The 27,982-nt window shown below is 49.4% G+C and overlaps 1 protein-coding gene across 5 annotated transcripts in view; it reads right to left on the reverse strand.

The window, feature by feature from the left end:
* The window catches only part of swt1 (SWT1 RNA endoribonuclease homolog), a 266,421-nt gene that overhangs the window by 230,262 nt on the left and 8,177 nt on the right, over nt 1-27,982 (reverse strand). Inside the window, exons 1-3 of one of the 5 annotated variants that reach the window (XM_038794632.1) lie at nt 27,365-27,551; nt 20,457-20,884; nt 19,031-19,173 (exon numbers count right to left, since the gene is read on the reverse strand). The exons of 1 other annotated variant lie outside the window; for it this stretch is intronic. The gene's annotated coding sequence lies outside the window, so the exon portion shown is untranslated. Of the gene's footprint in view, nt 1-19,030; nt 19,174-20,456; nt 20,885-27,364; nt 27,552-27,982 lie in introns of those variants that run through there. 3 more of the 5 variants (XM_038794630.1, XM_038794631.1, XM_038794633.1) reach the window with 3 other exon arrangements.

Consider the following 27,982-nt stretch of genomic DNA (forward strand, 5'->3'; position numbering starts at 1 on the left):
GCCAGACGCAACTGGCCTTTAAACATGAACGACAGGGACGTTGGTGCAGTGAGTAGCACTGCAGCCTCACGGCACCGAGGTCCCAGGTTCGATCCTGGCTCTGGGTCACTGTCCGTGTGGAGTTTGCACATTCTCCCCGTGTTTGCGTGGGTTTCGCCCCCACAACCCAAAGATGTGCAGGGTAGGTGGATTGACCACGCTAAATTGTCCCTTAATTGGGAAAAATGAATTGGGTACTCTAAATTTATTTTAAAAATATGAACTATGGAGTCTTTCCACCAGAGGCAGAGAGAAGATCATCCACCAGGTATGCACACTGACGCCACACACCTTGTATGTCCGTGCTTTTGGCACGAAATCATGGAGGGGAGATTCCTCCATTTTGTAGCTGCCAGCAATCAAGCAACAGGACTGCGTGAAGAAATTAAGATGGATTAGTTTGTATGAAGGAAGTGAGGGCCAGAGACACAAACAGGCCAGGATCTCACAACTGAATCTGCTGGATACAGCTTCTCAGCAAGGTCCACGACAAGATGAAGCAGTGATGGTGTGAGCGGTATTCAGAGCCCCAAGGCCTCTGGTGAACAAATCATTAAGAAGAAACTGAAATCGAGACAAAGCAGTATAAAGATGATTTCTTGAGATATGGCTTTATTGTGCCAATGTAAATCAGGATGCAAAATCGATGTGTGTTCTATGCAAGGAAGTACTGGCAAATAAAAGTTTAAAACTCTCAAATCTTCTTCAAAGTCAAACCTCTTGATTGTTTTCAAAGAATGCAGCGAGGACTTAAATCGTCAGCTGCAGTCCTTCGTAGAAATGTAACATTGAATGACGAAGCATGCGAGATCGTGAGGACCAATCAAGCGAGATTGTGGGAACCAAGCAGGCTCACCTGTCTCATTAAAGGTAAGCAATGTCTCATCAAAGGTAAGCAATAATGGTGTGTCGCGAAGGTCGGCCAACATGGGTTATGAACATCGGCAGGCAGGAGTCCCAAAGTTCCGCCAGTTGATAAAAAAGGGTCCCGGGAAAAAAAGGTTTGAAAAACATTGGCTTATGATACAATACTGTTACTCCCCCCTTAGATTAACAATTATACAAATATTTTTAAGATTAACACTGATTACAAAGTACATCTTAAGCTACAATGATCTTGTTGTCCCTTTCAAACACATAAGATGACTGTGGTCAAATACAGTCTCCACTCTGAACCCCGAGATAGATACATTTCTCTTGAGAGAAGATATATTTCTGACTGGGTTAAATGGATGTGGGGAATATGTGGGGAGGTGGATTTGAGACCAGGAAGAGATCAGCCATGATCTGATTGAATGGCGGAGCAGGCTTGATCGGGCTGAATTGCCTACTTCTGCTGCTAATGCCTATGTACCTAACCCAAATGAATGTCTGTGGATTCCTCCTCAGAATACTCCCAGATAATGACCACGTGAGTTTCCAAATTCCACCCCAGAGTATAAGCTTTAAAACCTTGGTGGTTTGCATTCCAAAATTCAGCCCAGGCATTACAAATGATTCTTCCAACCCAAGTTTCCGCTCCACTTTTAACAGTGAAACCAGTCCATGATTTCACAGCAACCCCTTTAGGATTTTCTCTGTCTTGACTGCGATGCAAAATGCTCACAATTGCTTTAACTCTCAATTCTCAGACTGTACTAAAATAGCATCAGACATTTCTTTTACCTTTGAAGGCTGCTATCCCACTTTAAATCTGGTTACTGCAATTGTCTCTAACTCAGACCACTTTGTTTATTGTTCCTTGAATTATTCTGAACAATACCGTGATCTCCATCACTTAGAGAATGACTTATCTTAATTTCTCTAGTTTCCTTAACTAGTTGCTCTTCAGATTTCTGCATTTGTTTCCTTAACCATTACTCAATGGTATTGCTTTTCTTCCACGTCTCCTCTCTAGGGGCTGGTTTAAAACTTAAAACTTCTCTACCTTATAAGGCGCCAGTTGCTAAGCAGCCCCTACATGCAAATAGAGATAAGGAGAAACTACTTCTCCCAAAGGGTTGTGAATCTGTGGAATTCACCAGGCTAAATCGCTGGCTTTTAAAGCAGACCAAGCAGGCCAGCAGCACGGTTCGATTCCCGTAGCAGCCTCCCCGGACGGGCACCAGAATGTGGCGACTAGGGGCTTTTCACAGTAACTTCATTGAAGCTTACTCGTGACAATAAGCAATTTTCATTTCATTTCATTTCTAGCCTTCCAAAACCAACTGCTTCTAGCAAAGTTGTGAGCACTGCCTTCTCTCTCACTACATGTCTCCAACCGCAATCAAATTAGCTAAATTAAAACTTAAAACTTCTCTATCTTATAAGGCGCCAGTTGCTAAGCAGCCCCTACATGCAAATAGAGATAAGGAGAAACTACTCCTCCCAAAGGGTTGTGAATCTGTGGAATTCACTACCCCAGAGTGCGGTGGATGCTGGGTCAGTGAGTAAATTTGAGGACGAGTTAGACAGATTTTAATTAGTAATGGGTTGAAGGGCTACAGAGAACAGCAGGACGGTGGCGTTGAGGCCAATGTAAGATCAGCCACGATCATACTGAACAGTGGAGCAGGCTCAAGAGGCTAAATTGCCTACTCCTGCTCCAAGTTCTTATGTTCTAAGAAAGAACTATTCTGTCCAATTCCACCTTCCAGCTCTAGGTCTGTAGCCCTGTAGGTAACAGCACATCGAGCACAAATCTGACATTGTTGATTAATATGGGGATCAGGGGTTATGGGGAGAAGACAGGAGAATGGAGATGAGGAACTTATCAGCCATGATCAAATAAGAGCTGACCCGATGGGCAGAATGGTCTAATTCTGCTCCTATATATTATGGACTTATGCCTTTTATTTATTCTTCATGCCATAGCCCTCTGTAAGCACAATAGAAACACAGTTTGTCCAGCATGAAACTAACCATAGGTTTTACCGAAACATTAAATTAAACGACTTAAAAACTGTATCTTCTAACGTTTATCAATATAAATATAAACGCCTTAAAACTACCTTTGTTTTCCCAACACGTTCTAATTGTTTGCTTTTAACATGCTGTGTCTCTTGCAAAAGAACATTCAATCTTTTCGGAACACCAATATTTAATAGCTTCTAACCATTTAAAGATATTCTGCTTTTCTATTCTTCCTACCAATATGAACTCACATTTCCCCGAAGTATACCTTCTAACAACTTTTTAAACACTAACTTAACTTGTCCATCTTCTTTTGCAGGCCCTTGGTGTCCTTCTCACAGTTTATTTCCCCACCGAGCGTTGTACCATCAGCACTCTTGGATATGTTATACTTGGTCTCTTCATCCATATCATTGATATAGATTGTAACTAGCTGAGGGCCCAGTATTGGCCCTTGTGCTGTGCGAGGCTACTAGCAACAGTTGACAAACCTGAAAATGACACATTTATTCCCATACTCTGCTTTTATTGTAAATATTTTAATTCAACTTTTTCAATTTTACAATATCAGCCCCCCCCCCCCCCCCCTCCCCCCCCCCAAAAAAAAACTAATGGTGACCAGTTTTTTAAAGTAAAAATAAATGGCTGCCATCTTCGGTAAAACCTTTCAATTGCTCCCCTCACAGTCAAGGTACAAAACTCCATAAGATCCCTGAGCCATACCGAGGCACTGGTTGGAGAAGCTGACCTCAGTCTCATCAGCAACCACCTACGAGCAATCAGCGAGGCGAAGGCCAGAACATCTGCCCCCGCACCAGTCTGCAGCTCTGGCAGGTCCGATACCCCAAATATGGGCTTCAGTTAAATTTGTACATCACCGATATGGTGCCTAAGAAGGAGACCCAGAACATGACCAGAACATATGTGCATGGTTATCCCGGCCCTTTCCATAGCACCCACACTCTTGCTTTCACACCCACGAATAGTTTGCTCATCCATGATTGGTCGAATGGACTCTGTACACTACCTTCAACTGTATCAGCCCTAACCTCACGTATGATGACCCTATCCATCTCACACCACGCCCCCTCATCCAGCTCGAAGCCCAATTCCTCCTCTCACTTGGCCTTAACCCCTTCAAAAGATAGCACCTCTTCCACTATAAGCCTCCTTGAGGTACTCCCTTCCTCCATCCCAGCCAATGACAAAACCCTCTCCAGCAACGAGGAGGGCGGCACCGCAGTGAACGTTGGAAAGATATATCTAAATGTATCCGCCCGTAAAAGTCCAAATTTCTCCACCAACTCCTCCAAGCTCGCAAAGCTCCTTTTCTTCCCATCCCCAAAACGTAGTGTCCATCCTCGCCAGCTTGAACATGTGATTCACAAAGACCTGCATCAACTTCAATTCCGTACCCAATTTGAAGTGCTGCTGAAATTGTCTCCATATCTTCAGTGGAGGCCACCACCGGATTCCCAGAGTACTTCCCCGGAGAAAATGGTAAGAAAGCCGCCATTGATTCCCTTAACCCCGACCCCCTACACAAACTCGATCCCATCCACACCTATACAGCCTCAGGATCCCCACACCACCTCAGCATTTGCCACCCAATAATAATATATTAGTCAAGCACCCCCCCCCCCCCGCAACTGCCATTCCCTCTGAAGTGCCGTCTTCCAAATCCTAGCTACTTTTCCCACCCAAATGAATGTCAAAATCAATCTCCATTCCCCAAAAAAGGATTTTGCAAAAAACAAGCAAGCATTGAAATAAAAACAGAAAACGTGCAGGACATTCATTTTCACCGACTAAATTCTGCCAGCCAAGGACAGAGGGAGGCTGTCCCACTTCTGTAAGTTTGCTTTAACCCTGCTCACCAGGCTTGTAAAGTTCAATTTCCAAAGCCAAGCACAATTTCGGGCCACCTGCACCCCTAAGTATCTAAAATGGTAGACGGAAAACACCCCCAGAGTGACCCCTCTCCCCGGCTGAGCAATCGGGAAACACTCACTTTTCTCCCAATTCAATTTATACCCTTAAAAAGCCCCAAATCGTTTCAACAGAGCCATGATATCACCCATTTTGGGGATCGGATCCGCTACATTTTAAAGGTGTATGTAGAAGGAAACTTGTGTTTGACCCTCCCCCCCCCCCCCCAAACCGGCTCAATTGCCAACACGAATAGGGGTTGGGGTGGCATAGAGCCCCCTGTCCCATTCCCCTGTCCCATTCCCCTGTGCAACTGTAAAATATACCAAGCTCACATTGCTTGCACGAACACTAGCCTTAAGTGTCTTATATAATAACCAAACCCACGCCACGACCTTTGGCCCTATCCAAAACCGTTCCAACACTGCCAACACTGCAAACAAATATCCCCACTCTAACCTATCAAAGCCCTTCTCAGCATCCAATGCCACACAACCTCCTGCGCCTTCCCTTCCGTCGGGGACAATATCACATTCAAAGGCTGCCTCACACAGGACGACAAGTACTGACCGCTCACAAACAGCACCTGATCTTCCCCAATAACCTGCGGGAGGCACCCCTCCAACATCAGCATTAACACACCTTCGCCAGAATCCTTGCGCACCCCTGGAATATTGTGTGCAGTTTTGGTCTCCTTATTTGAGGAAGGATAGGCGGGATTCTCCGAGCCTCCCCGCCGAAGTTGCGCTCACGGAATGAGGCGTCAGACCAGCGATCGGGGACCGGAGAAACGCTGCTAGTCTTCACGAAAGTCCAGAATGATTCCCGCCCGTTTTCTCGCGTGTGTGGGGACATGGCCCCATTATCAGAGAATTCCGCCCGATGTTCTTGCTCTAGTAGAGGTGCAGTGAAGGTTTACCAGACTGATTCCTGGGACAGCGGGAATGACGTATAAGGAGAGACTGAATCGGTTAGGATTGTATTCACTGGAGCTTCAGGTGGCGACTATGGAGTGAGTGGTCGCACATTTGGTGGCTCCCGCTCGTGGTGGACTTTTTGGTCCTTTTCCCCAGCTAACGGCGGAGCTGAGTGATGGTATAAGGAGCAGGAGAGGTGGAAGAAGAGAATCCCGCCGGTTTATGGATTTGTGGACCAGAAGTGGTCGAAGAAGGAGGGAACAACTGTTGAAAGCTGGTGTGGAGCCTGCGACACAGGGGAAGATGGCGGAGGGTCAGGGTCCGAGGTTGCCTGCCCAGTGGTCGACAGAGCAGTTAGTGACCTTTCTCTTTTTTTAAAAATAATTTTTATTGAAATTTTTGAAAAATGTATAACAACAGAACAATAATAATAACAATCATAAACACCCTCCGGACCCGTAACAACGCGTATAACGAACCCCCCACCCCCCCCAAACCCGATGAACAACAAAATAAATAAAAAATAAAAAATAAATTAAAGTAACATAAACAATACCCCCCTGAAACCCCCCCATTCCCTCCCCTCCCCCCCGGGTTGCCGCTGCTGCTGACCTAGTTCCCTACGTTTAGCCAGAAAGTCGAGGAAAGGCTGCTACCTCCTAAAGACCTCTTGTACCGACCCCCTCAGGGCGAATTTGACCTTCTCCAGTTTAATGAATCCCGCCATGTCATTGATCCAGGTCTCCACGCTTGGGGGTCTCGCATCTTTCCACTGCAACAAGATCCTCCGCCGGGCTACTAGGGACGCAAAGGCCAAAACACCAGCCCCTTTCGCCTCCTGCACTCCCGGCTCCACCCCAACCCCAAATATCGGGAGTCCCCAGCCTGGCTTGACCCTGGACCCTACCACCCTCGACACCGTCCTTGCCACCCCCTGCCAGAATTCCCCCAGTGCCGGGCATGCCCAAAACATATGGGCATGGTTCGCTGGGCTCCCCGAACACCTAATACATCTGTCCTCACCCCCAAAAAACCTGCTCATCCTCGTCCCGGACATATGAGCCCTGTGCAGTACCTTGAACTGGATGAGGCTAAGTCTCGCACATGAAGAGGAGGAGTTCACCCTCTCCAGGGCGTTCGCCCATGTCCCCTTCTCAATCTGCTCCCCCAGCTCCACTTCCCACTTAGCCTTCAGCTCCTCTACCGACGCCTCCTCCACCTCCTGCATCACCTGTTAGATGTCAGACACCTTCCCATCCCCGACCCACACCCCCGAAAGCACCCTATCCCTCACCCCCCGCGGGGGCAGCAAAGGGAACCCTTCCACCTGCCGCCTAGCAAACGCCTTGACCTGAAGGTACCTGAACATATTCCCCAGAGGGAGCTCAAACTTCTCCTCCAACTCACCCTGGCTCGCAAACCTCCCGTCAATGAACAGGTCTCCCAACTTCCTTATGCCCGCCCTGTGCCACCCCAGGAACCCGCAATCCATGTTCCCTGGGACAAACCGGTGGTTCCCCTGCAACGGGGCCTCCACCGAGCCCCCCACTTCCCCCCGTGTCGCCTCCACTGCCCCCAAATCTTGAGGATAGCCGCCACCAAAGGGCTCGTAGTGTACCTCGTTGGAGGGAGTGGCAACGGCGCCGTTACCAGTGCCTTCAGGCTCGTGCCTCCACAGGACGCCATCTCCATCCGTTTCCATGCTGCCCCCTCCCCATCCATTACCCACTTGCGTACCATCGAGACATTAGCCGCCCAATAGTACCCAGAGAGGTTGGGCAGCGCCAGCCCCCCTCTATCCCTGCCCCGTTCCAAAAAGACCCTCCTCACCCTCGGAGTCCCGTGCGCCCAAACAAATCCCGTGATGCTGCTGTTCACCCTCCTAAAAAAGGCCCTCGGAATAAGAATGGGGAGGCACTGGAACAAAAACAAAAACCTCGGGAGCACCGTCATTTTAACGGACTGTACTCTACCCGCCAATGACAGCGGCAGCATGTCCCACCTTTTAAACTCCTCCTCCATCTGCTCCACCAACCTAGTAAAATTAAGCTTATGCAACTCCTAGCCACCTGAACCCCCAGGTACCTAAAACTCCTCACTGCCCTTTTTAGCGGGAGCCTACCAATCCCATCCTCCTGATCTCCCGGGTGTACAACAAACAGCTCGCTCTTGCCCAGGTTCAACTTGTAGCCCGAGAAACTCCCAAACTCAGCAACAATCTCCATCACCTCCGGCATTCCCCCCACCGGGTCTGCTACATACAGCAACAAGTCATCTGCATAAAGTGACACTCGGTGCTCCTCCCCACCCCGCACCAGACCCCTCCACCTCCCCGACTCCTTTAGCGCCATGGCCAGAGGCTCAATTGCCAACGCAAAAAGCAAGGGGGACAGGGGGCACCCCTGCCTCGTCCCACGGTGGAGCCTGAAGTACTCGGACCTCCTCCCATTTGTCGCTACACTCGCCATCGGGGCCTCGTACAGCAACCTCGCCCATTTAATAAACCCCTCCCCAAACCCGAACCTCTCTAACACCTCCCAAAGTACCCCCACTCAACCCTATCAAAGGCCTTCTCCGCATCTAATGCCACCACAATCTCCGCCTCTCCTTCTGCCGCCGGCATCATTATCACATTTAGCAGCCTTCGCACGTTAGTGTTCAGCTGCCTCCCCTTCACAAAACCCGTCTGATCTTCATGTATCACCCCCGGCACACAGTTCTCTATTCGAGTGGCCAAGATCTTCGCCAGCAACTTGGCGTCCACATTCAACAGTGAAATTGGCCTATATGATCCACATTGCAAGGGGTCCTTATCTTGCTTCAGGATCAGGGAAATCAGCGCCCGTGACATCGTCTGGGACAAAACTCCCCCTCCTATGCCTCATTAAAGGTCCGAACCAGCAGGGGGCCCCAACAGGTCCACATATTTTTTATAAAATTCAACCGGGAACCCATCCGGTCCCGACGCCTTCCCCGACTGCATGTGGCCAATCCCTCTAACCAGCTCCTCCAATTCGATCGGCGCCCCCAGTCCTTCCACCTGCTCCTCCTGCACCCTTGGAAATCGCAGCCTGTTCAAAAAGCTCTCCATTCCCCCCCACCCCCCCCGCCCCCACCATCACCGGCGGCGGCTTCAACCGGTACAGTTCCCTGTAAAAGTCCCTGAAGACCCCATTGACCTCTACCCCCTTCCGCACCACATTCCCACCCCTATCCTTCACGCCACCAATCTCCCTAGCCGCGTCCCGCTTGCGAAGCTGATGCGCCAGCATCCTGCTCGCCTTCTCTCCATATTCGTAGACCGCTCCCTGCGCCTTCCTCCACTGTGTCTCCGCCTTTCTGGTGGTCAGTAAATCAAACTTAGCCTGCAGGCTACGCCGCTCCCCCAACAATCCCTCCTCCGGGGCCTCCGCATACCTCCTATCTACACTCAGCAGTTCCCCCACCAGTCTCTCCCTCTCCCTCCTCTCCCCCCTCTCCCTATGGGCTCGGATGGAAATCAGCTCCCCGCTAATCACTGCCTTCAGAGCCTCCCACACCATCCCCACCAGGACCTCCCCAGTATCATTGGCCTCGAGGTACCTCTCAATACATCCCCGGCCCCTCCTGCACACCTCATCAGCCAACAACCCCACGTCCAGACGCCAAAGCGGGCGCTGGTCCCGCACCTCCCCCATCTCCAGATCCACCCAATGCGGAGCATGGTCCGAAATCGCTACAGCCGAATATTCGGCATCCTCCACCCTCGGGACCAGCCCCCTACTCAGGACAAAAAAATCAATACGGGAATAAACCCTGTGCACGTGGGAGAAAAAAAGAGTACTCCCGAGCCCTCGGCCTCCCAAACCTCCAGGGATCCACACCCCCCCCCCCCCCCCCCCCTCCCCATCTGGTCCATAAACCCCCTCAACACCTTGGCCGCCGCCGGCCTCCTGCCCGTCCTAGAACTAGAACGATCCAGTGGGGGATCCAGCACCGTATTGAAGTCCCCCCCCCATGATCAGGCCCCCCGCCTCCAGGTCAGGAATGCGGCCCAACATACGCCAGCATCATCCCAATTTGGGGCATACACATTTACCAACACCACCCTCTCCCCCTGCAGCTTACCGAATTCTCCCACTTGCTGCTCCTCACCTTCTTGACCCATCGCAGCACACACTCCCGGTCACTGAACCGATGGAAGCGCACCAGCACCGCCCGCGGGGGTTCATTCGCCTTAGGCCTCCTGGCAAGTACTCTGTGGGCCCCCTCCAGCTCCAGGGGAGATGGAAAGATCCTGCCCCCATCAGCGAGTTCAGCATCACGGTTACATAAGCCGGCAGGTCCGACCCTTCCAGCCCCTCCGCGAGGCCCAGGATCCCATCTCCATCTCCATCTCCTCAAAGCGATCTTGCCACTTTTTGTGGAGCGCCTCGTGCATCTCCATCTTCCCCACGAGGGCCGAGACCTCATCCTCGCGCTCAGAGGCTTGCTGCTGCAACTCAAGGATCGCTGCACCCTGGGTTGTCTGGGTCTCCAGCAGCTTACTTGTCGTAACCTTCAGAGTCCAGCAACTCCACTTTCAGCTCCGTAAAGTAGCGCAGAAGGGCCGCCTGCTGCTCCTCCGCCCACTGCCTCCACTCCTCGGGGGCTCTACCGGCCGCCATTTTGTCCACCTTCCCCCGCTTTTCCAGGGGAGCTGCTGCCGTTTTTTCCCTCGCCCCACTCCGGGTCCGCACCATAAATCCCGGGGGTTTTACTCCAGACCCCTTTACACACCGGGAATCGTTGAATCAGCGCCGTTTGGGTCCCTTAAAAGAGCCCACAAGTCCTACGAAAGCAGGAGCTGCCGAACGTGCGGCTTAGCTCCGCATCGCCGCCACCGGAAGTCCGTTAGTGACCTTTCTCCACGAGGAGTTTGCCCAGCAGCGGAAAGAGAACTTGGAGGACCTGGCCAGGTTGGTGAATCCAATAAAGGCGGAGATCGACCGCATGGAAATGAGGTTGGAGGCCCAGGGCCAGGCAATCCAGAAGGTGGAGAAGGCAGTGGGGGAGTACGAGAAGCAGCTTGCCTCGATGGCTGTGGAGATGGGGTTGTTGAGAGTTCAACAGAAGAGGCTGCAGGATAAAGTGGAGGACCTGGAGAATATGTTGCACAGGCAGAATTTGAGGATCGTGGGCCTTCCGGAAGGCGGAGCAGTGAGGGAGCGGACGCCGGTGCATATGTGGCACGAACATTCGAAAAGATGCTCGGTGAAGGAGCATTCGTTCGGCCCCTGGAGGTGGACCGGGTGCACAGGGCACTTATCAAGAAGCCGCAGAGAAACGAGCCGCTGAGGGAGATGGTGGTGCGATTGCACAGATTACTGGATAAGGAACAGATTTTGAGGTGGGCCAGGCAGATGAGGTGCTGTACATGGGAAGGCAGCGAGCTGTGTGTCTATCAGGACCTGGGTGCGGAGCTGGCCAATAGGAGAGCGAGCTTCAACAAGATGAAGTCGGCCCTCTTTAAGAAGGGGGTGAAGTTCGGCATGTCGTACCCAGCGCGTCTGTGGGTAACGTACGAAGGCCAGGAACTCTACTTTGGATCGCCAGAGGAGGCGATGGAATTTATTAGAGACAATGGACTGGCAAGAGAATGAGGACATTGAACTCTGGAGGGAGTGTTCATATTTTCTATTTTGGCTTTCTTCTGGTTTGCATGAACCACTTTTGCACTATATTTGGGGCTGTTGCTCTGTTCTGTTTTGGGTTTGTTTCGTTATTGATGGGGGATGGTGGGTTGCTTTTTTTTCTTTGTGTTTGTTGGGGATTCTAAAGTTTGCACTGTGAGGATTGTCGAGTGGGGGGGGAAATTAGTCTGGGGTTGGATGCTTGGCGCCATGGGCGGGGGCTACCAGGCTAGCTGGGCGGGCGAGCTCATGAAGCGCAGTGGGGGTGGGGGGGGGTCAGTAGGTGGTGAGTGTGTTGATGGGAGTTGGGACTTTTACTTTGTTATGTGGTGGGGGGGGGGGGGGGGGGGGGTAGAAGTCTGCTAACAGGGGAGGGACTGATGAAAGGTGACAAGGAGAGGGTCAATGGCGGTGGGTGCCCAAGGGTGTGCCTGAAGAGATGGGAAGCGGGCTGGGGGCTGGCTTAGGAAGGGCTATGCTTGATCGGCCCGGGGGGGGGGGGATTCTGATTAATATGTGGGTGGAATTTGAAGTGGGAAGTATAATGGTGCACTCGGGGAACAGATACGTCACCGTGAACGGAAAGTTGGAAGGGATGCTGGTGGTGCTGGTGAACATTTATGCATCAAACTGGGACAATGTAGAGTTTATGAGGTGGGTATTGGGGAAGATCCCTGATCTGGACTCGCATCGGCTAATTATGGGGGGGGGGCTTCAGTCCGGTTATAGATCCAAGGCTGGATCGGTCGAGTTCGAGGACAGGGAAGGGGTCAGCGGCTGCAAAAGAACTAAAGGGGCTTATGGAACAGGTGGGAGGGGTGGATCCGTGGAGGTTTAGGCAGCCGAGAACGAAGGAGTTTTCTTTTTTTTTCCCCATGGCACCAAGCATCCTACCCCACCCGGATTGACTTTTTCATCATGGATAGGACCCTGCTGGCGGGGTGGTGGATGTAGAGTACTCAGCAATAGTAGTGTCGGATCATGCCCCACACTGGGTGGATTTACGGGTGAGCAAGGAAGGGGACCAGCGCCCACACTGGAGATTAGATGTAGGACTACTGCGGAGGAGGAGATGTGTATACAGGTGAGGGAGGCCATTCGGAGATATGTGGAAATAAACAATACGGGAGAGGTTTAGGCAGATACAGTATGAGACGTGTTGAAGGCACTCGTGAGAAGGGACTTTATCTCAATACGGGCACACAGGGAGAAGGTGGAGCGGGCGGAGATGGAGATTCTCGAGGTAGACAGGAGGTACTCGGAGGGTCCAGAGGTGGGGTTGTTGAAGGAGCAGCAGAAGCTGCAGATGGAGTTTGGGTTGCTATCTACAGGGAAGGCGGTGGGGCAGTTGAGAAAGGCGAGAGGGGCGGTGTATGAATATGGGAGACGGCACACCAGCTAAGGAAACGGCAGGCGGCTAGGGAGTTAGGAAAAGTGAAGGATGGAGGGTGGGACATGATCTTGGACCCTGTGGGGGTGAACGGAGTGCTTAGTGACTTTTATAGTAGGCTGTATGAGTCGGAACCCACAGCCGGGGTGGAGGGGATGAGGTGGTTTTTGGAGGGACTGGAGTTTCCGGGGGTGGAAGGAGAGCTGGTGGAGGGCCTAGGGGCCCCAATTGGGCTGTTTGAAGTGGTGGAGGGGCTGGAGGTTATGCAGTCGGGCAAGGCCCCGGGGCCAGATGGGAACCCAGTGGAGTTTTATAAAATGTTTTCAGTAGTGCTGTGGCCCTTGCTGGCAAGGGCGTTTAATGAGGCTGGGGGGGGGGGGGGCGAGGGGTACTCCCCCCTACGATGTCACAGGCCTCGATCTCTTATCCTGAAGCGGGATAAGGACCAGGAACAATGCGGGTCATACAGGCCAATCTCCCTTCTAAATGTAGACGCCAAGCTGCTGGCCAAGATCGTGGCCTTGAGAATAGAGGATTGTGTGCCGGGGTGATAGGAGAGGACCAGACAGGGTTTGTGAAAGGGAGGCAGTTAATGGCTGACATCAGAAGGCTGCTAAACGTGATTATGATGCCCTCCAAAGGAAGGGAGGTGGTGGTCGCCATGGATACGGAGAAGGCCATTGATCGGGTGGAGTGGGTGTACCTGTGGGAGGTCCTGTGGGATGGTTTGGGTTTGGGCAGAGATTTGTGGACCGAGTCTGGCTACTGTACCAGGCACTGGTGGCAAACGTGTGGACAAACCGAGTGAGCTCGGATTATTTTAGGCTGCACTGGGGGATGAGGCAGGGATGTCCACTCTCCCCACTGTTGTTTTCCTTAGCTATAGAGCCACTGGCGATAGCGCTGAGAGCGTCATAGGACTGGCAGGGGAGGAGGGGTGGAGGACAGGGTCTCGTTATATGCGGAAAACCTCCAGGCAAGGGGCAGAAAGGGAGATTGCGGGGTGGGGGTGCCATTCAAGGAGGTGGGAGGGAGTTTTCAGTATTTGGAAATCCAGGTGGTGCGGGAGTGGGAGCAGCTACACAAGTTGAATCTGGCTCGTTTAGTGAAGCAGATGAAGGAGGACTTTAGAAGGTGGGATATGCTCCCGTTGTCACTGGCGGGGAGGATGCAGACAGTAAAGAAGATGGTTCTCCCGAGGTTTTTGTTTGTATTTCAGTGCCTGCCTATTTTTTAAGCCGAAGGCTTTTTTAAAAATAAATTTGGAGTACCCAATTCATTTTTTTCAATTAAGGGACAATTTAGCTTGGCCAATCCACCTACTCTGCACATCTTTGGGTTGTGGGGGCGAAACCCACGCAAACACGGAGAGAATGTGCAAACTCCACACGGACAGTGACCCAGAGCTGGGATCAAACCTGCGACCTCGGCGCCGTGAGGCAGCAGTGCTAACCTACTGCGCCACTGTGCTGCACTTGGACCGGCATGTTTACCCGCTGGCGAGGTAATAAATTGGGCATGGGGAGAAGGTTCTAGATGGGGAGTTTCGGAGTTGGCAGCAAGCTGAGATTGAGCGGTTAGGGGGCCTGTGTATGGACGGCAGCTTTCCAGGCTTGGAGGAGTTTGAGATGCCAGGTGGGAATGGGTTCTGCTACCTGCAGGTAAGGGACTGTGCACAGAGGCATGTTTCGACCTTTTAGCTCCTACCGCCCCAGGGCATACAGGACACGGTAGTGTCAAAAACAGGAATTCGGGAGGGGTAGGTCTCAGAAATTTATAAAGAGCACATTGAATTGGAGGGAACCACAAGAGGGGAGGTAAAGCGAAAAAATGGGAGGAAGAATTGGGCAAGGAGTTGGAGGTGGGGTTGTGGAATGATGCCTTGAGTAGGGTTAACTCGTCCTCGTCATGCAATTTAGTCCACAGGGCGCGTATGACTGTGGCCCCTATGAGCAGGTTCTTTGAAGAGGTGGAGGATAGGTGTGGACGTTTTTCGGGACGGCCCGGGAATCATGTCCACATGTTCTGGGCATGTCCGATGCTTAGGGGATTCTGGCAAGGATTTGCCAATGTCATATCCATGGTATTGAAGGTACGGGTGGTTCAGAGTCCAGAGGTGGCGATTTTTAGTGTGTCGGAAGACCCGGGAGCGAGAGAGGCTGATGTATCAGCCAATCGGGGGTATGGGTTAGTTGCAGGGGTTTTCAAACTCAGGGTCGCGCCCCGCAGGTGGGTGTCGAGAGGGTCCTGGAGCGATCCGTTTTGGTGTTCATGATCGCGGGAAGACGTTCCCAATGCCGCACCTGGCTTTTAAGAATGCCGACCTTGGGCAGTCCCCGATTGGTTGTGGTGTTTGAGGGGGTGGGTGGCGCGAGGCTGGGCTGTGTGCTGGTCACTGCGCGCAGAGCGGGGGGAGGGGGTGGTCTGTGACGGGGTGGGTACAGGGAGAGGAAGGCAGGTCAGGTTTCTTGGAATACTGATTAACCAAGACCTGAAGATAGGGCTGGCATATGTGAACACTGGAAGAAACCTACAGTCATTACTTTGTGTCGACACTCTCTGGAAACTAGGAAGTCAGAGCTTTTGGTTAGAATGGACCAGGAGGTGACTTGGATGTTTGGATAGTGCAATGCAGTGAAACCAGTAAGAAATAGTGTGACATTGTGTGTGTTCGACAAGTTATAAATCTCCCCTAAAGTTGGAGTTTGTAAAGTAAAAACAAGATTGTACTTTTTTCTATAATTGGTTACATTTCTAAAGAAATGTTAATATATATAAAACAAAGTTTCCGTGTAAATGTAAGGATGCACAAGTTCAACTGAAGTTATTTTATTTTTTAGCAGCAAAAAGTCATAAATTTGGAAAAATTAGGTCTTAGAAATAAAGTCTCAAAGTTAAAAAAAAAGAATGCCGGCCGCGTCAGGCCTTTAAAAATGGATATGTCTTTCTGCAAGAGGCACCGGCAGAGAGAAGGTCACGGGTCCGGCACATCAATATTTTGGGTGAAAAATCATAAGAGGTGAGATTCCTCCAATTTGCAGTTGCCAGCAAGAAAGTAACAAACACACCAGGATCTCACAACTAAATCTGCTGGAAAGAGCTTCGTAGGAGAGTCCACGGTAGGACAAGGCACTGCTGATGTGAGCTGTATCCCAAGCTCCAGGGCCTCTGGTGAACAAACAATTAAGAAGAACCTGAAATAGGGAAAAAGGAGTATAAAGATGATTTCTTGAGGTACAGCTTTAATTCATAGAATTTACAGTACAGAAGGAGGCCATTCGGCCCATCGGGTCTGCACCGGCTCCTGGAAAGAGCACCCTACCCAAGGTCCACACCTCCACCCCATCCCCATAACCCAGTAACCCCACCCAACACTAAGGGCAATTTTTGGACACTAAGGGCAATTTATCATGGCCAATCCACCTAACCTGCACATCTTTGGACTGTGGGAGGAAACCGGAGCACCCGGAGGAAACCCACGCACACACGGGGAGGATGTGCGGACTCCGCACAGACAGTGACCCAAGCCGGAATCGAACCTGAGACCCTGGAGCTGTGAAGCAATTGTGCTATCCACAATGCTACCGTGCTGCCCCCTCTTTGACCTATCTACAATCTTTGATACACTTCCTTTTTTTTTCCTTTCTTTTTAATATAAATTTAGAGTACCCAATTCATTATTTTCTAATTAAGGGGCAATTTAACGTGGCCAATCCACCTACTCTCCATATCTTTGGGTTGTGGGGGCGAAACCCACGCAAACACGGGAAGAATGTGCAGACTCCACACGGACAGTGACCCAGAGCCGGGATTGAGACCTTGGCGTCGTGAGGCAGCAGGGCTAACCCTCTGCGCCACCGTGCAGCCCGTGTGCCAATGCAAATCAGGATGCAAAGCCCATGTGTGTTATATGCAGGAAAGTACTGACACAAGAAGTTTAAAACCCTCAAATCTTCAAAGGCATTTGAAGATTCAGCATGGAGAGTTCAATGACAAACCTCTTGATTTTTTACAAAGCATGCAGCAAGAACATAAATCGTCAGCTGAAGTGCTTAGCAGAAATGTAACATTAATGGCAAAGCAAGAGGGATTGCGAGGACCAAGCAAGCCCACCTGCCGCAGTAAAAGTAAGCAATAATGGTGTGTCGCGAAGGTTGGCCGGCGTGGGTCGCTAACGTCAGCCAGCATGTCTCACAAACGTCGACCAACATGGGTCCCGAAGGTTCGCTGGTTGCTAAAAGTGGGTCCCGGGGAAAAAATTTGAAAAACATTGGGTTAGTGATATGGCTAGGTTTCTCAGGCTTGAGAAGATCAAGTTCGTCTTGAGAGGATCAACATCAGGGTTCACCCGGAGGTGGCAGCCGTTTATTGACTTCTTTGGGGAAAGGGAGGTAGGGGGGGTTGGTGGAGGCGGGATTAGTTAATGGGGGAGGGGGACTGGGGAACTGCATATGTAAGCCACGTTGTCTGGGTGTGGTTGTTGGTTGGCTGGGTGTTATTTACTTTGGTGTTTTTCTTCTCAAAAATTGTTTAAAATTTATAAATACCTTAATAAAATATATATATATTTTTAAAAGGATTGTATTCACTGGAGTTCAGAAGAATGAGGGGGGATTTCATACAAACATATAAAATTCTAACAGGACTGGACAGGGTAGATGCAGGAAGGATGTTCCTGATGGTGGGTGTGTCCAGAATCAGGGGTCACTGTGTAAGATGAGGAGAAATTTCTTCACCCAGAGAGTGGCGAGCCTGTGGAATTCGTTATCACAGGAAGCAGTTGAGGCCGAAATGTTTTCAAGAAGCAGTTAGATATAGCACTTAGGGCGAAGGGGATCAATGGAGATGGTGGGAAAGCGGGTTTAGGCTATCAAGTTGGATGATCAGCCATGATCATAATGAATAGCGGAGCAGACTCAAAGGGCCGAATGGCCTCCTCCTGCTCCTATTTTCTATGTTTCATAATAAAATTAAGCGGCACGACCCAAACTCCACCAGTTCTTTATCCTTGCATCATTGTTTCCGGAAGACAACCCCGATCCACCAAGTCCTCAAACATCTCCACCAGCAGCGGCACAAATCGATCAGCAAATTTTCTAATAAAATTTCACCGGGAACCCATCCGGCCCCCACGCTTTACCCATCTGCATTTGTTTAATTGCTGTTCTGATCTCCCGCAGTGGCCCCTGCAACTCTTCCTGACCTTCCTCCTCAACCTTGGGACACTCCAAACCCTCCAGAAATGTTAACATATCCAGCTCCTCCTCCGGCAGCTCCAATCTATAAAGATTCTTATAGAATGCCTCAAACGCCACATTAACCTTATCCGGCACCGACACTAACCTACTACCCGATTCTGTAGACCCACCTGGGAGGCAGCCTGCCACCTCAGTTGACCAGCCAGAAGCCGGCTGGCCTTCTCCCCATATTGCACATTACCCCCTCGAGAGCCAGAACTGCCGCACCACCTTATCAGTGGATTGCAGATCAAATTGCATCTGCAAATTCTTTCTACTAGCCAGAAGCTCTGGAATTGGGTCACTTGAATACCTGCCATCCACATCCAGGACCTCGTCCTCCCACCGCAGGTGCTCCTCTCTCATTTCCCTATCCTTCTGTGCCTCGTACGAAATAATTTCCCCTCGCACCACCGCCTTCAGAGCCTCCCACAGTACAGAGGATGACACCTCCTCATTCTCATTGAACCCACATATTCAACAATCACCCTAATCATCCTCACTCAAAATCCACTGAGAGCCCCACATCAAAACTCCACGCCAGCCGCTGGGCCAGTCCCCTCTCCAAAACCACATCTGCCATTGTGGAGCATGATCTGAAATCACTATCACAGAATAATCCGTATTCCACACCCCTGACAGCAGGCTTTCCCCCATCACAAAAAAGTCTATGCGCAAATACACATTATGCGCTGCAGAGAAAAAGAGTTCCCTGCCCTCAAGCTGCAAAACCCACCACACATCTGCTCCACCCATCTCCTTCATGAATGCTGCCGTCAAGGAGCCAGCGACTTCAGCTTAGACCGATCCAGCTTGGGACTCAAAATGCAGTTCAAATCTCTACCCAAAATCAACTGGTACTATCCATACCAGGTATTGCAGTCAACATACTCTTCATAAACTGAATATCATCCCAATTTGAGGGTTGCATACTCACAAACACCACCGACTTACCTTCCAATAACTATGACATACCTGCCACCCTGGTCCGCTACCACTTTCTCCATCCGGAACCAAACTCTTTATTAGAAAGTATTGCCACCCCCTGGGATCTGCTATCAAAGTCCAAGTGGAACACCTGGTTAACTCAACTGTTATGAAGTCCACAGATGGGTCACCTGCAAAAGCACCACATTGGCTTTCAAACTTTTTAAATGAGAGAAAACTCTTGCACGTTTCACTGGGCACCCCAAACCCCACCCCCCTTCAAGTTAGCCATTTCTTCCAGAAGGGCTTATCCCCCTCCATCCACCATACCCTTGAAGTCAGAGCCCACCCAAGATAGCCAGCTGCCCCGCCCAACGAATGGGACAAATTCCAACCCCGAGTCACCGTCAGCACTCTACCCCTACCCCCCCCACCCCTCCCCAACGCAGAAATCTCCTAGCCACTTCCTCTCGAACCACTACCTCTCTCCTCCATCCACTTCCCACCCACCATTCACAACTTCTAGACTCAGAAAAACCTGCCAAAACAAGTCCTATAAGTCGCAACCCCTACCCCCTCCCATCTCACTACCGTTCACTGGCCAATCTCACTCAGCTAGCAAGGTAATCCCCTGTCAGAGCCCACAATACCCAAATAAACATGCCAAGACCAAAGCCAAACCCAAAACTGAAGCCAAACCTACCCCATCCACGCTTTCCACCATCCGAAACAGCTGAACACCCCTCCACCTAAGGTTCTAAAGCCTCAACCTATTCTCCAGGTCGTCAACCTTCACTCTTAGGCCCTTATTTCTTTCTTCCACCCTCTGCAGCTTTGCATCTTGCAAGGCTAACTGATCGCTGTGTTGCGACAGCCTCCCCTCCACCCCCTTCAACACCTCGCCATGCTGCCATACTGTGACCAAAATCTTTTCCAACGCCTCCTTTATTGGCACCAGGGTATCATCCACCAACTTTGAGGGTCTCCATTATTTCCCTCCTAATCTCATGCAACAACATTTCATGTGTCACCTTCTAGAATGCCTTTTGAAAATGTAAATGTATTACATCTACTAGTTTCCTGCTCTCTAACCTGCTAGTTACACCCTCAAAATATTCTAAGATTTATTCCTTCGTAAAACTACGTTGGCTCTGCCTAATCATGTGATTTTTTAAAGAGCGGTTAACACTCTCTTCATACTGGATTTCAGAACTATTCTGACAACCAATGTCAGCCAAGCTGGCGTGTAGTTCCCTGTATTTTCTGTTCCTCCTTTCAGTATTACATTTGCTACCTTCCAATCTACTTCAACTGTTTCAAAATAGAGGGAATATTGGAAAATCCACAGTCTCATGCTGCCACCTCTTTTAGAACCCCAAGATTTAGGCCATTAGCTTCAGGGGATTTATCAGCTTTTAGTCCCATTAATTTCTCCAGTACATTTTCCTTTACTAATAGGAAATAAGTTACTCACTATTTTCAAATCCTCGGCATTATTTCAGATTAAGCTCTTCTCTCCCAACTATGAAAACAGACAAAATATTTGTTCAATGTCTCCAAGCAGGTGAAGATGGTTCGGCCTACAACACTGTACTAATTCCCATTGACTTCAATTTTGCAAGTTATTGGCGAGTTAAGTGCCACTTGATAGCACTGTCAACAACACTTCCATTGTTCGCTGATGACCAAGGATAGGCTCACAGTGATGTAAATGGCTGGATTCGATTTGTCACGATTTTTGTGGTGAGGGCATACCCAGAAAATTTTTCTACATTGCCGGTAGATGTCAGTGTTGTAGCTGAGTTGAAACAGCTTGGCGCGGGGTGCAGTTAGTTCTGGAGCACTTCAGTCTTCAGTATTACAGCCAGAATATTGTCAGCTTTTGCAGGGTCACGTTTTTTTCTGCAACAGATAGATTAGCCAGGGCAGTCTTGTATGTTTTTTCTCCTGTCTGTTCTCTCACCACCTGCTGCAGGCCCAGTCTAACAGATCTTTTTTAAAATATTTTTATTGCGGCATTTATATATATATATATATATTTACACATCAAACAGAACCATTAAAAAAAACAAGCAAATAGGAATGCAAATAACCAAAGAAAATAAATATCCAACACCCCACCACCCCGCCTCCCACTCTCTACCTCCTTTTTAAACCCCTCCCCCACTGTGCACGTCTTTGCTATTTTCGAAGTAGTCGACGAATGGCTGCCATCTCCGGGCAAACCCTCCAGACCCTCTCACGGTGAACTTTATCTTCTCCAGCCTGAGGAATTCTGCCAGATCGCTCACCAAACCCCTGTTTCAGCAGCCCCGAGTCCCGACATTCCAATAAGATCCATCTCCGAGCTACCAGAGAGGCAAAGGCCAAGACGTCAGCCTCTCTCTGGGCTTCTGGGTCTTCTGACACTCCAATGATCGCCATATTTGGACTCACGATCACCTTCACCCTTAACACCTCTGACAATGTCAGCAAACCCCTGCCAGAATCCCTCCAGCTTCGGACAGGCCCAAAACATGTGGACATGATTCGTGGGCCCATCCGTGCATTGCCCACATCTATCCTCCACCCCTTCAAAAAACCTACTCACCTTGGCCACAGTCATGTGTGCCTTGTGGACCATCTTGAACTGAATAAGCCTCGCAAATGAAGAGGACGTGTTCACCCTCCTCAGATCCTCTTCCCACAACCCATCCTCCAACCCCTTTCCCAGCTCTTCCTCCCAATTAATGCTTCACTACCCTACCCCAATCCATTAACTCTTTATAGATTTCTGGCTCTCTGCTCTCACCCACCCCTGTTTTTGACACGACCTTGTCCTGTAGTCCATGGGGCGGCAGGTGGGAAAAGGTCAGCACCTGCTTCCTATCAAAATCCCTAAACGGAACCCATTCCCGCCGTGCAGCTCAAATCCCTCCACCAACCCCTCCAAACTCGAGAAGCTGCCCTCAACGAATTGGTCCCAAAACTGCTCATTCCCAACCCACGAAATCCCCCGTCCAGCCCCCCCAAAGCCCCTCCACAAGGTCCTTCTCCACTTTAGGGAATTCAAATCCGTCTAAGAAACGCCTCATTCCCTCCGTCCCGGCCAGGTTTCCGAATCATATGCCTCTTACAAAAGTCCTCAAACACCCCATTCACCCCAACCGGGAAAGACCGTGTTCCCCCTCCAATCCTTCACCTTTCCAATCTCCCTCGCCACCTCATGCTTCCTTAATTGATGTGCCAATCCTACTCGCCCTTTCCCCATATTCCTATCCTGCCCTCTAGGTATCCTCAACTGCACCACTGCCTTACCTGTAGATATCAATGAAAACTCCATTTGGAGTTTCTTCCGCTCCCTCAACAACCCTGTCTCCGGGGCCTCCGCAAACCTCCTATCCAGCTGCAGGATCTAATCTACTAACCTCGCCATCTCTGCGCACTCCGTCTTGTCTCAATGTGCCCATATTGATATAAGCTCCCCCCTCAACACTGCTTTCAATGCCTCCCATATAATAATATATATAATAATAATTAACACTGCAATGAAGTTACTGTGAAAAGCCCCTAGTTGCCACATTCCGCCGCCTGTTCGGGTACACAGAGGGAGAATTCATAATGACCAAATTATCTAACAGCATGTCTTTCGGGACTTATGGGAGGAAACCGGAGCACCGGGAGGAAACCGGAGCAGACATGGAGAGAACGTGCAGACTCCGCACAGACAGTGACCCAAGCCGGGAATTGAACCTGGGACCCTGGAGCTGTGAAGCAACAGTGCTATCCACTGTGGTACCGTGCTGCCCCATAGTGTGGAGGCCGAAACCTCCCCCGTGTCATTCAACTCCACATACCACCGAACAGTAGCCCTCACACCTGCTCGCAAACCTCCTCGTCTACTAACAGTCCCACATCTAACCTCCCACTGCGGGCGCTACCCCAACCCGATCCACTTGCAAGTCCACCCAAAATGACAGGTGGTCTGAGACCACAATCAGCAAGTACTCCGAACAGACCATCCCCACCAACAAAGTCCTGGCCATCACAAAATAGTCGATCCAGAGTACACCCTGTGTACTTGGGAGAAGAACGATCCAACTTCGGCACAATAACCATATTCAAATATACCCCCCCCATTATCAGCCGGTGCGAGTCCAGGTCCGGGATCTTCCCAGCACCTGCTGCATAAACTCTACATTGTCCCAGTTTGGGGCATAAACATTCACCAAACCACCAGCATCCCCTCCAATTTCCTACTCACCGTTACAAACATTCGACCAAAGTCTGCCACAATGCTCCCCACCTCAAACGCTACCCGTTTATTAATCCGGTCCGCCACCCCCCTCGTCTTCAAATCTAGTATTATTGGTTGAGAAGAAAATTATAGCTGTACTGCAAGAGGGCACCTCGGAGGGATCATACAATGAGGCAATCTGGGTAAAGCTTAGGAACAGGAAGGGGGCAATCACAATGTTGGATGTTTATTGCAGGCCGCCCAACTGCTAGTGAGATAGAGGAGCAGATAGGTAGAGAGATTTTGGATAGGTGCAAAAGTAACAGGGTTGCTGTGGTACGGGATTTTAACTTCCTCTATATTGACTGGGACTCACTTAGTGCGAGAGGCTTGGATGGGGCAGAGTTTGTAAGATGTATCCAGGAGGGCTTCTTGATGCAATATGTCGACAGTCCAACTCGGGAAGGGGCAGTACTGGATCTGATATTGGGGAATGAGCCTGAACAGTTGGTTGAGATTTCAGTAGGGGAACATTTTGGAAATAGTGACCACAATTCCGTAGGTTTTAGATACTTTTGGATAGGGATGAGGGTAACCCTCGTGTTAAGGTGCTAAACTGTGGAAAGACAAATTTCAATAACATTAGACAGAAATTGTCAGAATGGAGGAGTTTGGGTAGGGGGTCGGGATTGAAGGCGCTAGCCCGACGGCCCCTGGGAGATACTCAGGGAGTCTGGTAATAATAGCTTTGTTGAGAATTTGGAGGCAGTTTCAACAGCACTTCAGGTAGGGGGCAGGGTCAAGGGAAATGCCGATGCGGGGGAACCACAGGTTTGAGCCAGGGAAGTGGGATGGAAATTTTCGGAGATGAGAGGAGAAAGGAATTAAGACACTAAAGGACACTGTTTCCTGGGGGTCCTTTTGCGGGATTGAAGGAGGTGGGAGCGAAGTGGGCTAGAGCAGGGGGAAATGTTTAGATACATGCAGTTCAAGACATTGCCAGAAAGGAGATGCAGAGCTTACCAGTAGAGTTGGCTTCCACATTGCTGGAGGAGGTGCTGATGACAGGGGGACTGGAGAAGGAGGTGGTATCGGCGGTTTACGGGGCTATTTTGGAGGAGGAAAAAGCGCCGCTAGAAGGGATCAAGGCAAAGTGGGAGGAAGAGTTGGGAGAGGGTATGGAGGAGGGGTTCTGGTGTGAGGGGGTAGAAGATGTGTGTGAATGTTGCAGGGGGGCGGCCCCACAAACCACGTTCATATGTTTTGGTCCTGTCCAAAACTGGAGGATTAGTGGAGGTTTTTACTGGAGGTTTTTAGGGTAATCTTTAAAGTGGTGCACGTCAAACTGGACCCGGGCCCTCGGGAGGCCATATTCGGGGTGTCGGACCGGCCGGGGTTGAAAACGGGCGCTGAGGCAGATGTTGTAGCCTTCGTCTCGTTGATCGCCCGAAGGCGGATCCTGTTAGGGTGGAGATCAACCTCTTCACCCTGTGCCCTGGCATGGCGGGGGAACCTGCTCGAATTCTTGATGCCTGAAAAGGTCAAATTTGAACTGAGGGGAAGGATGGAGGGGTTCTACAATTCATGGGCGCCATTCATTATGCACTTTCGAGAATTGGATCACATCGAACATTGGGGGGCTGGGAGGGTTGGGGGGAGAGGGACTGTATGTGTTAATGGTGACTATGGGTGATTCCTGATTCCTTTTTGTCATTTGTTTATGTTAATATGCGGGCTAATGTCTGGGGTTTGATGGGAGGATGGGATCGTTGTTATTGTTATGGGGATTGACATTCGTTACTGATTATTGTTTATGGTTGGGTGTACATTTGGGAGAAAAAATTAAAAAGGAGAATTAAAATATTTTTTTAAATAAATTAATGAAAGACAGGAATTCAAGAATTTGGATTGGGTGCAGCTTTTGGAGGGTAAATCAACACTGGAAACGTGGGAGACTTTCAAGCGACAATTGATTAAGATTCAGGAAAGTCATGTTCCTGAGAGAACAAAGGATAAGTATGGGAAGTTTAGGGAGCCTTGGATAACGAGGGATATTGTGAACCTCGTCAAAAAGTAAAAGGAGACTTTTATACGGTCTAGAAGGGTAGGGACAGTCAAAACCCCCGAGGAGTATAAAGAAAGTGAGAAGGTACTTAAGCAGGAAATTAGGAGGGTTAGGAGGGGTCATGAAAAGTCCTTGGCAAGTAGGATTGAGGTGAATACCAAAGCTTTTTATATATATATATAAAAAAAGCAAGAGGGTGCCTAGTGAAAGGATTGGTCCACTTAAGGACAGTGGGGGGAATCTATGTGTTGAGCCAGAGGAAATGGGCAAGGTACAAAATGAGTACTTTGCATCAGTGTTCATCCAAAGAAAAGGGGTCTGTGAAAGATGATTCTCGGGTAGGGTGTGTGGACAGTCTGGGTCATGTTGACATTTAAAAGGAGGCATTGGGATGGGATTTACCCCAGAATACTGAGGGAAGCAAGGGAGGAAATTGCTGGGGTTTTGACTGACATCCTTGTATTCTCATTGGCTACAGGCGAGATCCCAGAGGACTAGAGAATAGCTAATGTGGTACCACTATTGAAGAAAGGTAGCAGAGACAATACTGGAAACTATAGGCCGGTGAGCATCGCATCGGTAGTAGGTAAATTATTGGGAGAGAATTCTCAGGGACAGGATTTATACCCATTTGGAAACAAATAGATTCATTAGCGATATACAGCATGGTTTTGTGAAGAGGAGGTCATGCCTCACTAACTTGATCGAGTTTTTTGAGGAGGTGACAAAGATGATTGATATGGGGAGGGCGGTGGATGTTGTTTACGTGGACTTCAGTAAAGCCTTTGACAAGGTGCCTAATGGAAGACTGGTAGAAAAGGTGAAGTCACACGAGATCAGAAGTGAGGTGGTGAGATGGATACAGAACTGGCTCAGTCACAGAAGGCAAAGGATAGCAGTAGAAGGGTGTTTTTCTGAATGGAACGTCGTGACTAGTGGTGTTCCACAGCGATCTATGCTGGAGCCTCTGTGGCTTGTAGTGTACATAAACGATTTGGAGGAAAATGTAGCTGGTCTAATTAGTAAGATGACACCAAGGTTGGTTGAGTGGCAGATAGTGTTGAGGATTGTCAGAGGATACAGCAGGACATAGATAGGTTGAGGTTGGAGACTTGGGCAGAGAAATGACAAATAGAGTTTAATCCAGACAAATGTACGGTAATGCATTTTGGTGGGTCTAACATAGAGGGGAAATATACCGTAAATGGCAAAACTCTTAGGAATATAGAAAGTCAGAGGGATCTAGTCTGCAGGTCCACAGATCTTTGAAAGTGGCTACCCAAGTGGATAAGGTAGTCAAGAAAGCATACGGAATGCATGCCTTCATTGGGCAGGGCATCGAGATAAAAACTGACAAGTCATGCTACACTTGTATAGAACCTTAGTAAGGCTGCATTTGGAATATTGCGCACAATTCTGGTCGCCACTCTACCAGAAGGATGTGGAGGCTTTGGAGAGGGTGCAGAGGAGGTTTACCAGGATGTTGCCTGGTCTGGAGAGTGTTAGCTATGTGGCGAGGCTGAATTGACTCGGACTGTTTTCATTAGAAAGATGGAGGTTGAGGGGTGACCTGAAAGTGGATTACAAGAGGCATGGATAGATTGGCATTCTTTCCCAGGAAGGGTCAGTCACCAGGGGGGCATAGGTTTAAGGTCCGTGGGGCAAAGTTTAGAGAAGATGTGCGAGGCAGGTCTTTTACGCAGAGGGTAGTGAGTGTCTGGAACACATTGTCAGGAGAGGTTGTGGAAGCAGACACATTAACGGTATTCAAAAGGCATCTTGACAGATACATGGATAGAATGGGTACAGAGGGATATGGCACAAGGAAGTGCTGAGGGTTTTGGCCACAGTTGTTATCATGACTGGTACAGGCTTGGAGGGCTGAAGGGCCTGTTCGTGTGCTGTATTGTTCTTTGTAATCCTGAATGAAAGATCTGACACAGATGCGCACACACAATCCCAACTCCCATCAACACCAGTCCAACAGATCTGTCCTTCAGGGAAAGTCCACAGCTGCCTTCTGGTCCTAGTACGTTTAGCCACTACTTTAAGTAGTTCACTAGGGATGATTATTGTGTACCATAGATTTTACTTCCTTTACCTGTTAGATGTCCTTGAGATACACTGCCTCCTCGTCAATCTAATTAGTGTTTTTTACATATTCTAAACCGCCTCTGGGGTCACTTCACAGTTTTCAGTTTTCATTAAACTGTAACCGACACAGATTTAACCCGAAGTAAACAAGTCACCATTCCATGGAAACTGCCATTATGACATACACTCACCATTCAGTGAGTATTGTTTTTGTGACACACAGTCAGAGACCAGCACTAACTGTCATTCAGATTCCTCAAGTTACTATTGACACCAGAATTCAAACAACCACTCTCAAAAGAGACTCATATCTATTATTAATCTATTATTAACTATCACAAGCTTCACACTATGAATGCAATAATCTATTTTCAGGCATGGTTTAACTTGAAATTTCAGCACTTGGCCAAATAATTATTGTAGTCTTAAAAGTTCTGGCAGAAACAACATTTTCTTTGTCCCTTTGTTTACTTAAGGTGGTTTGTTTGCCAACATTAACAAATGGCAATGTATTTCAAAATTAATTCATTATTTCATTCATGTCAATTTTCATGTGCACACACTAAAACCAGATAAATTACCCCCCCAGCCTGTATTGTTTCTTGTCTTAAAGTGTTAACTTACT

The sequence above is a fragment of the Scyliorhinus canicula genome, chromosome 4 (genome assembly GCF_902713615.1).
Source record: "Scyliorhinus canicula chromosome 4, sScyCan1.1, whole genome shotgun sequence".
In the NCBI taxonomy this organism is placed as follows: domain Eukaryota; kingdom Metazoa; phylum Chordata; class Chondrichthyes; order Carcharhiniformes; family Scyliorhinidae; genus Scyliorhinus; species Scyliorhinus canicula.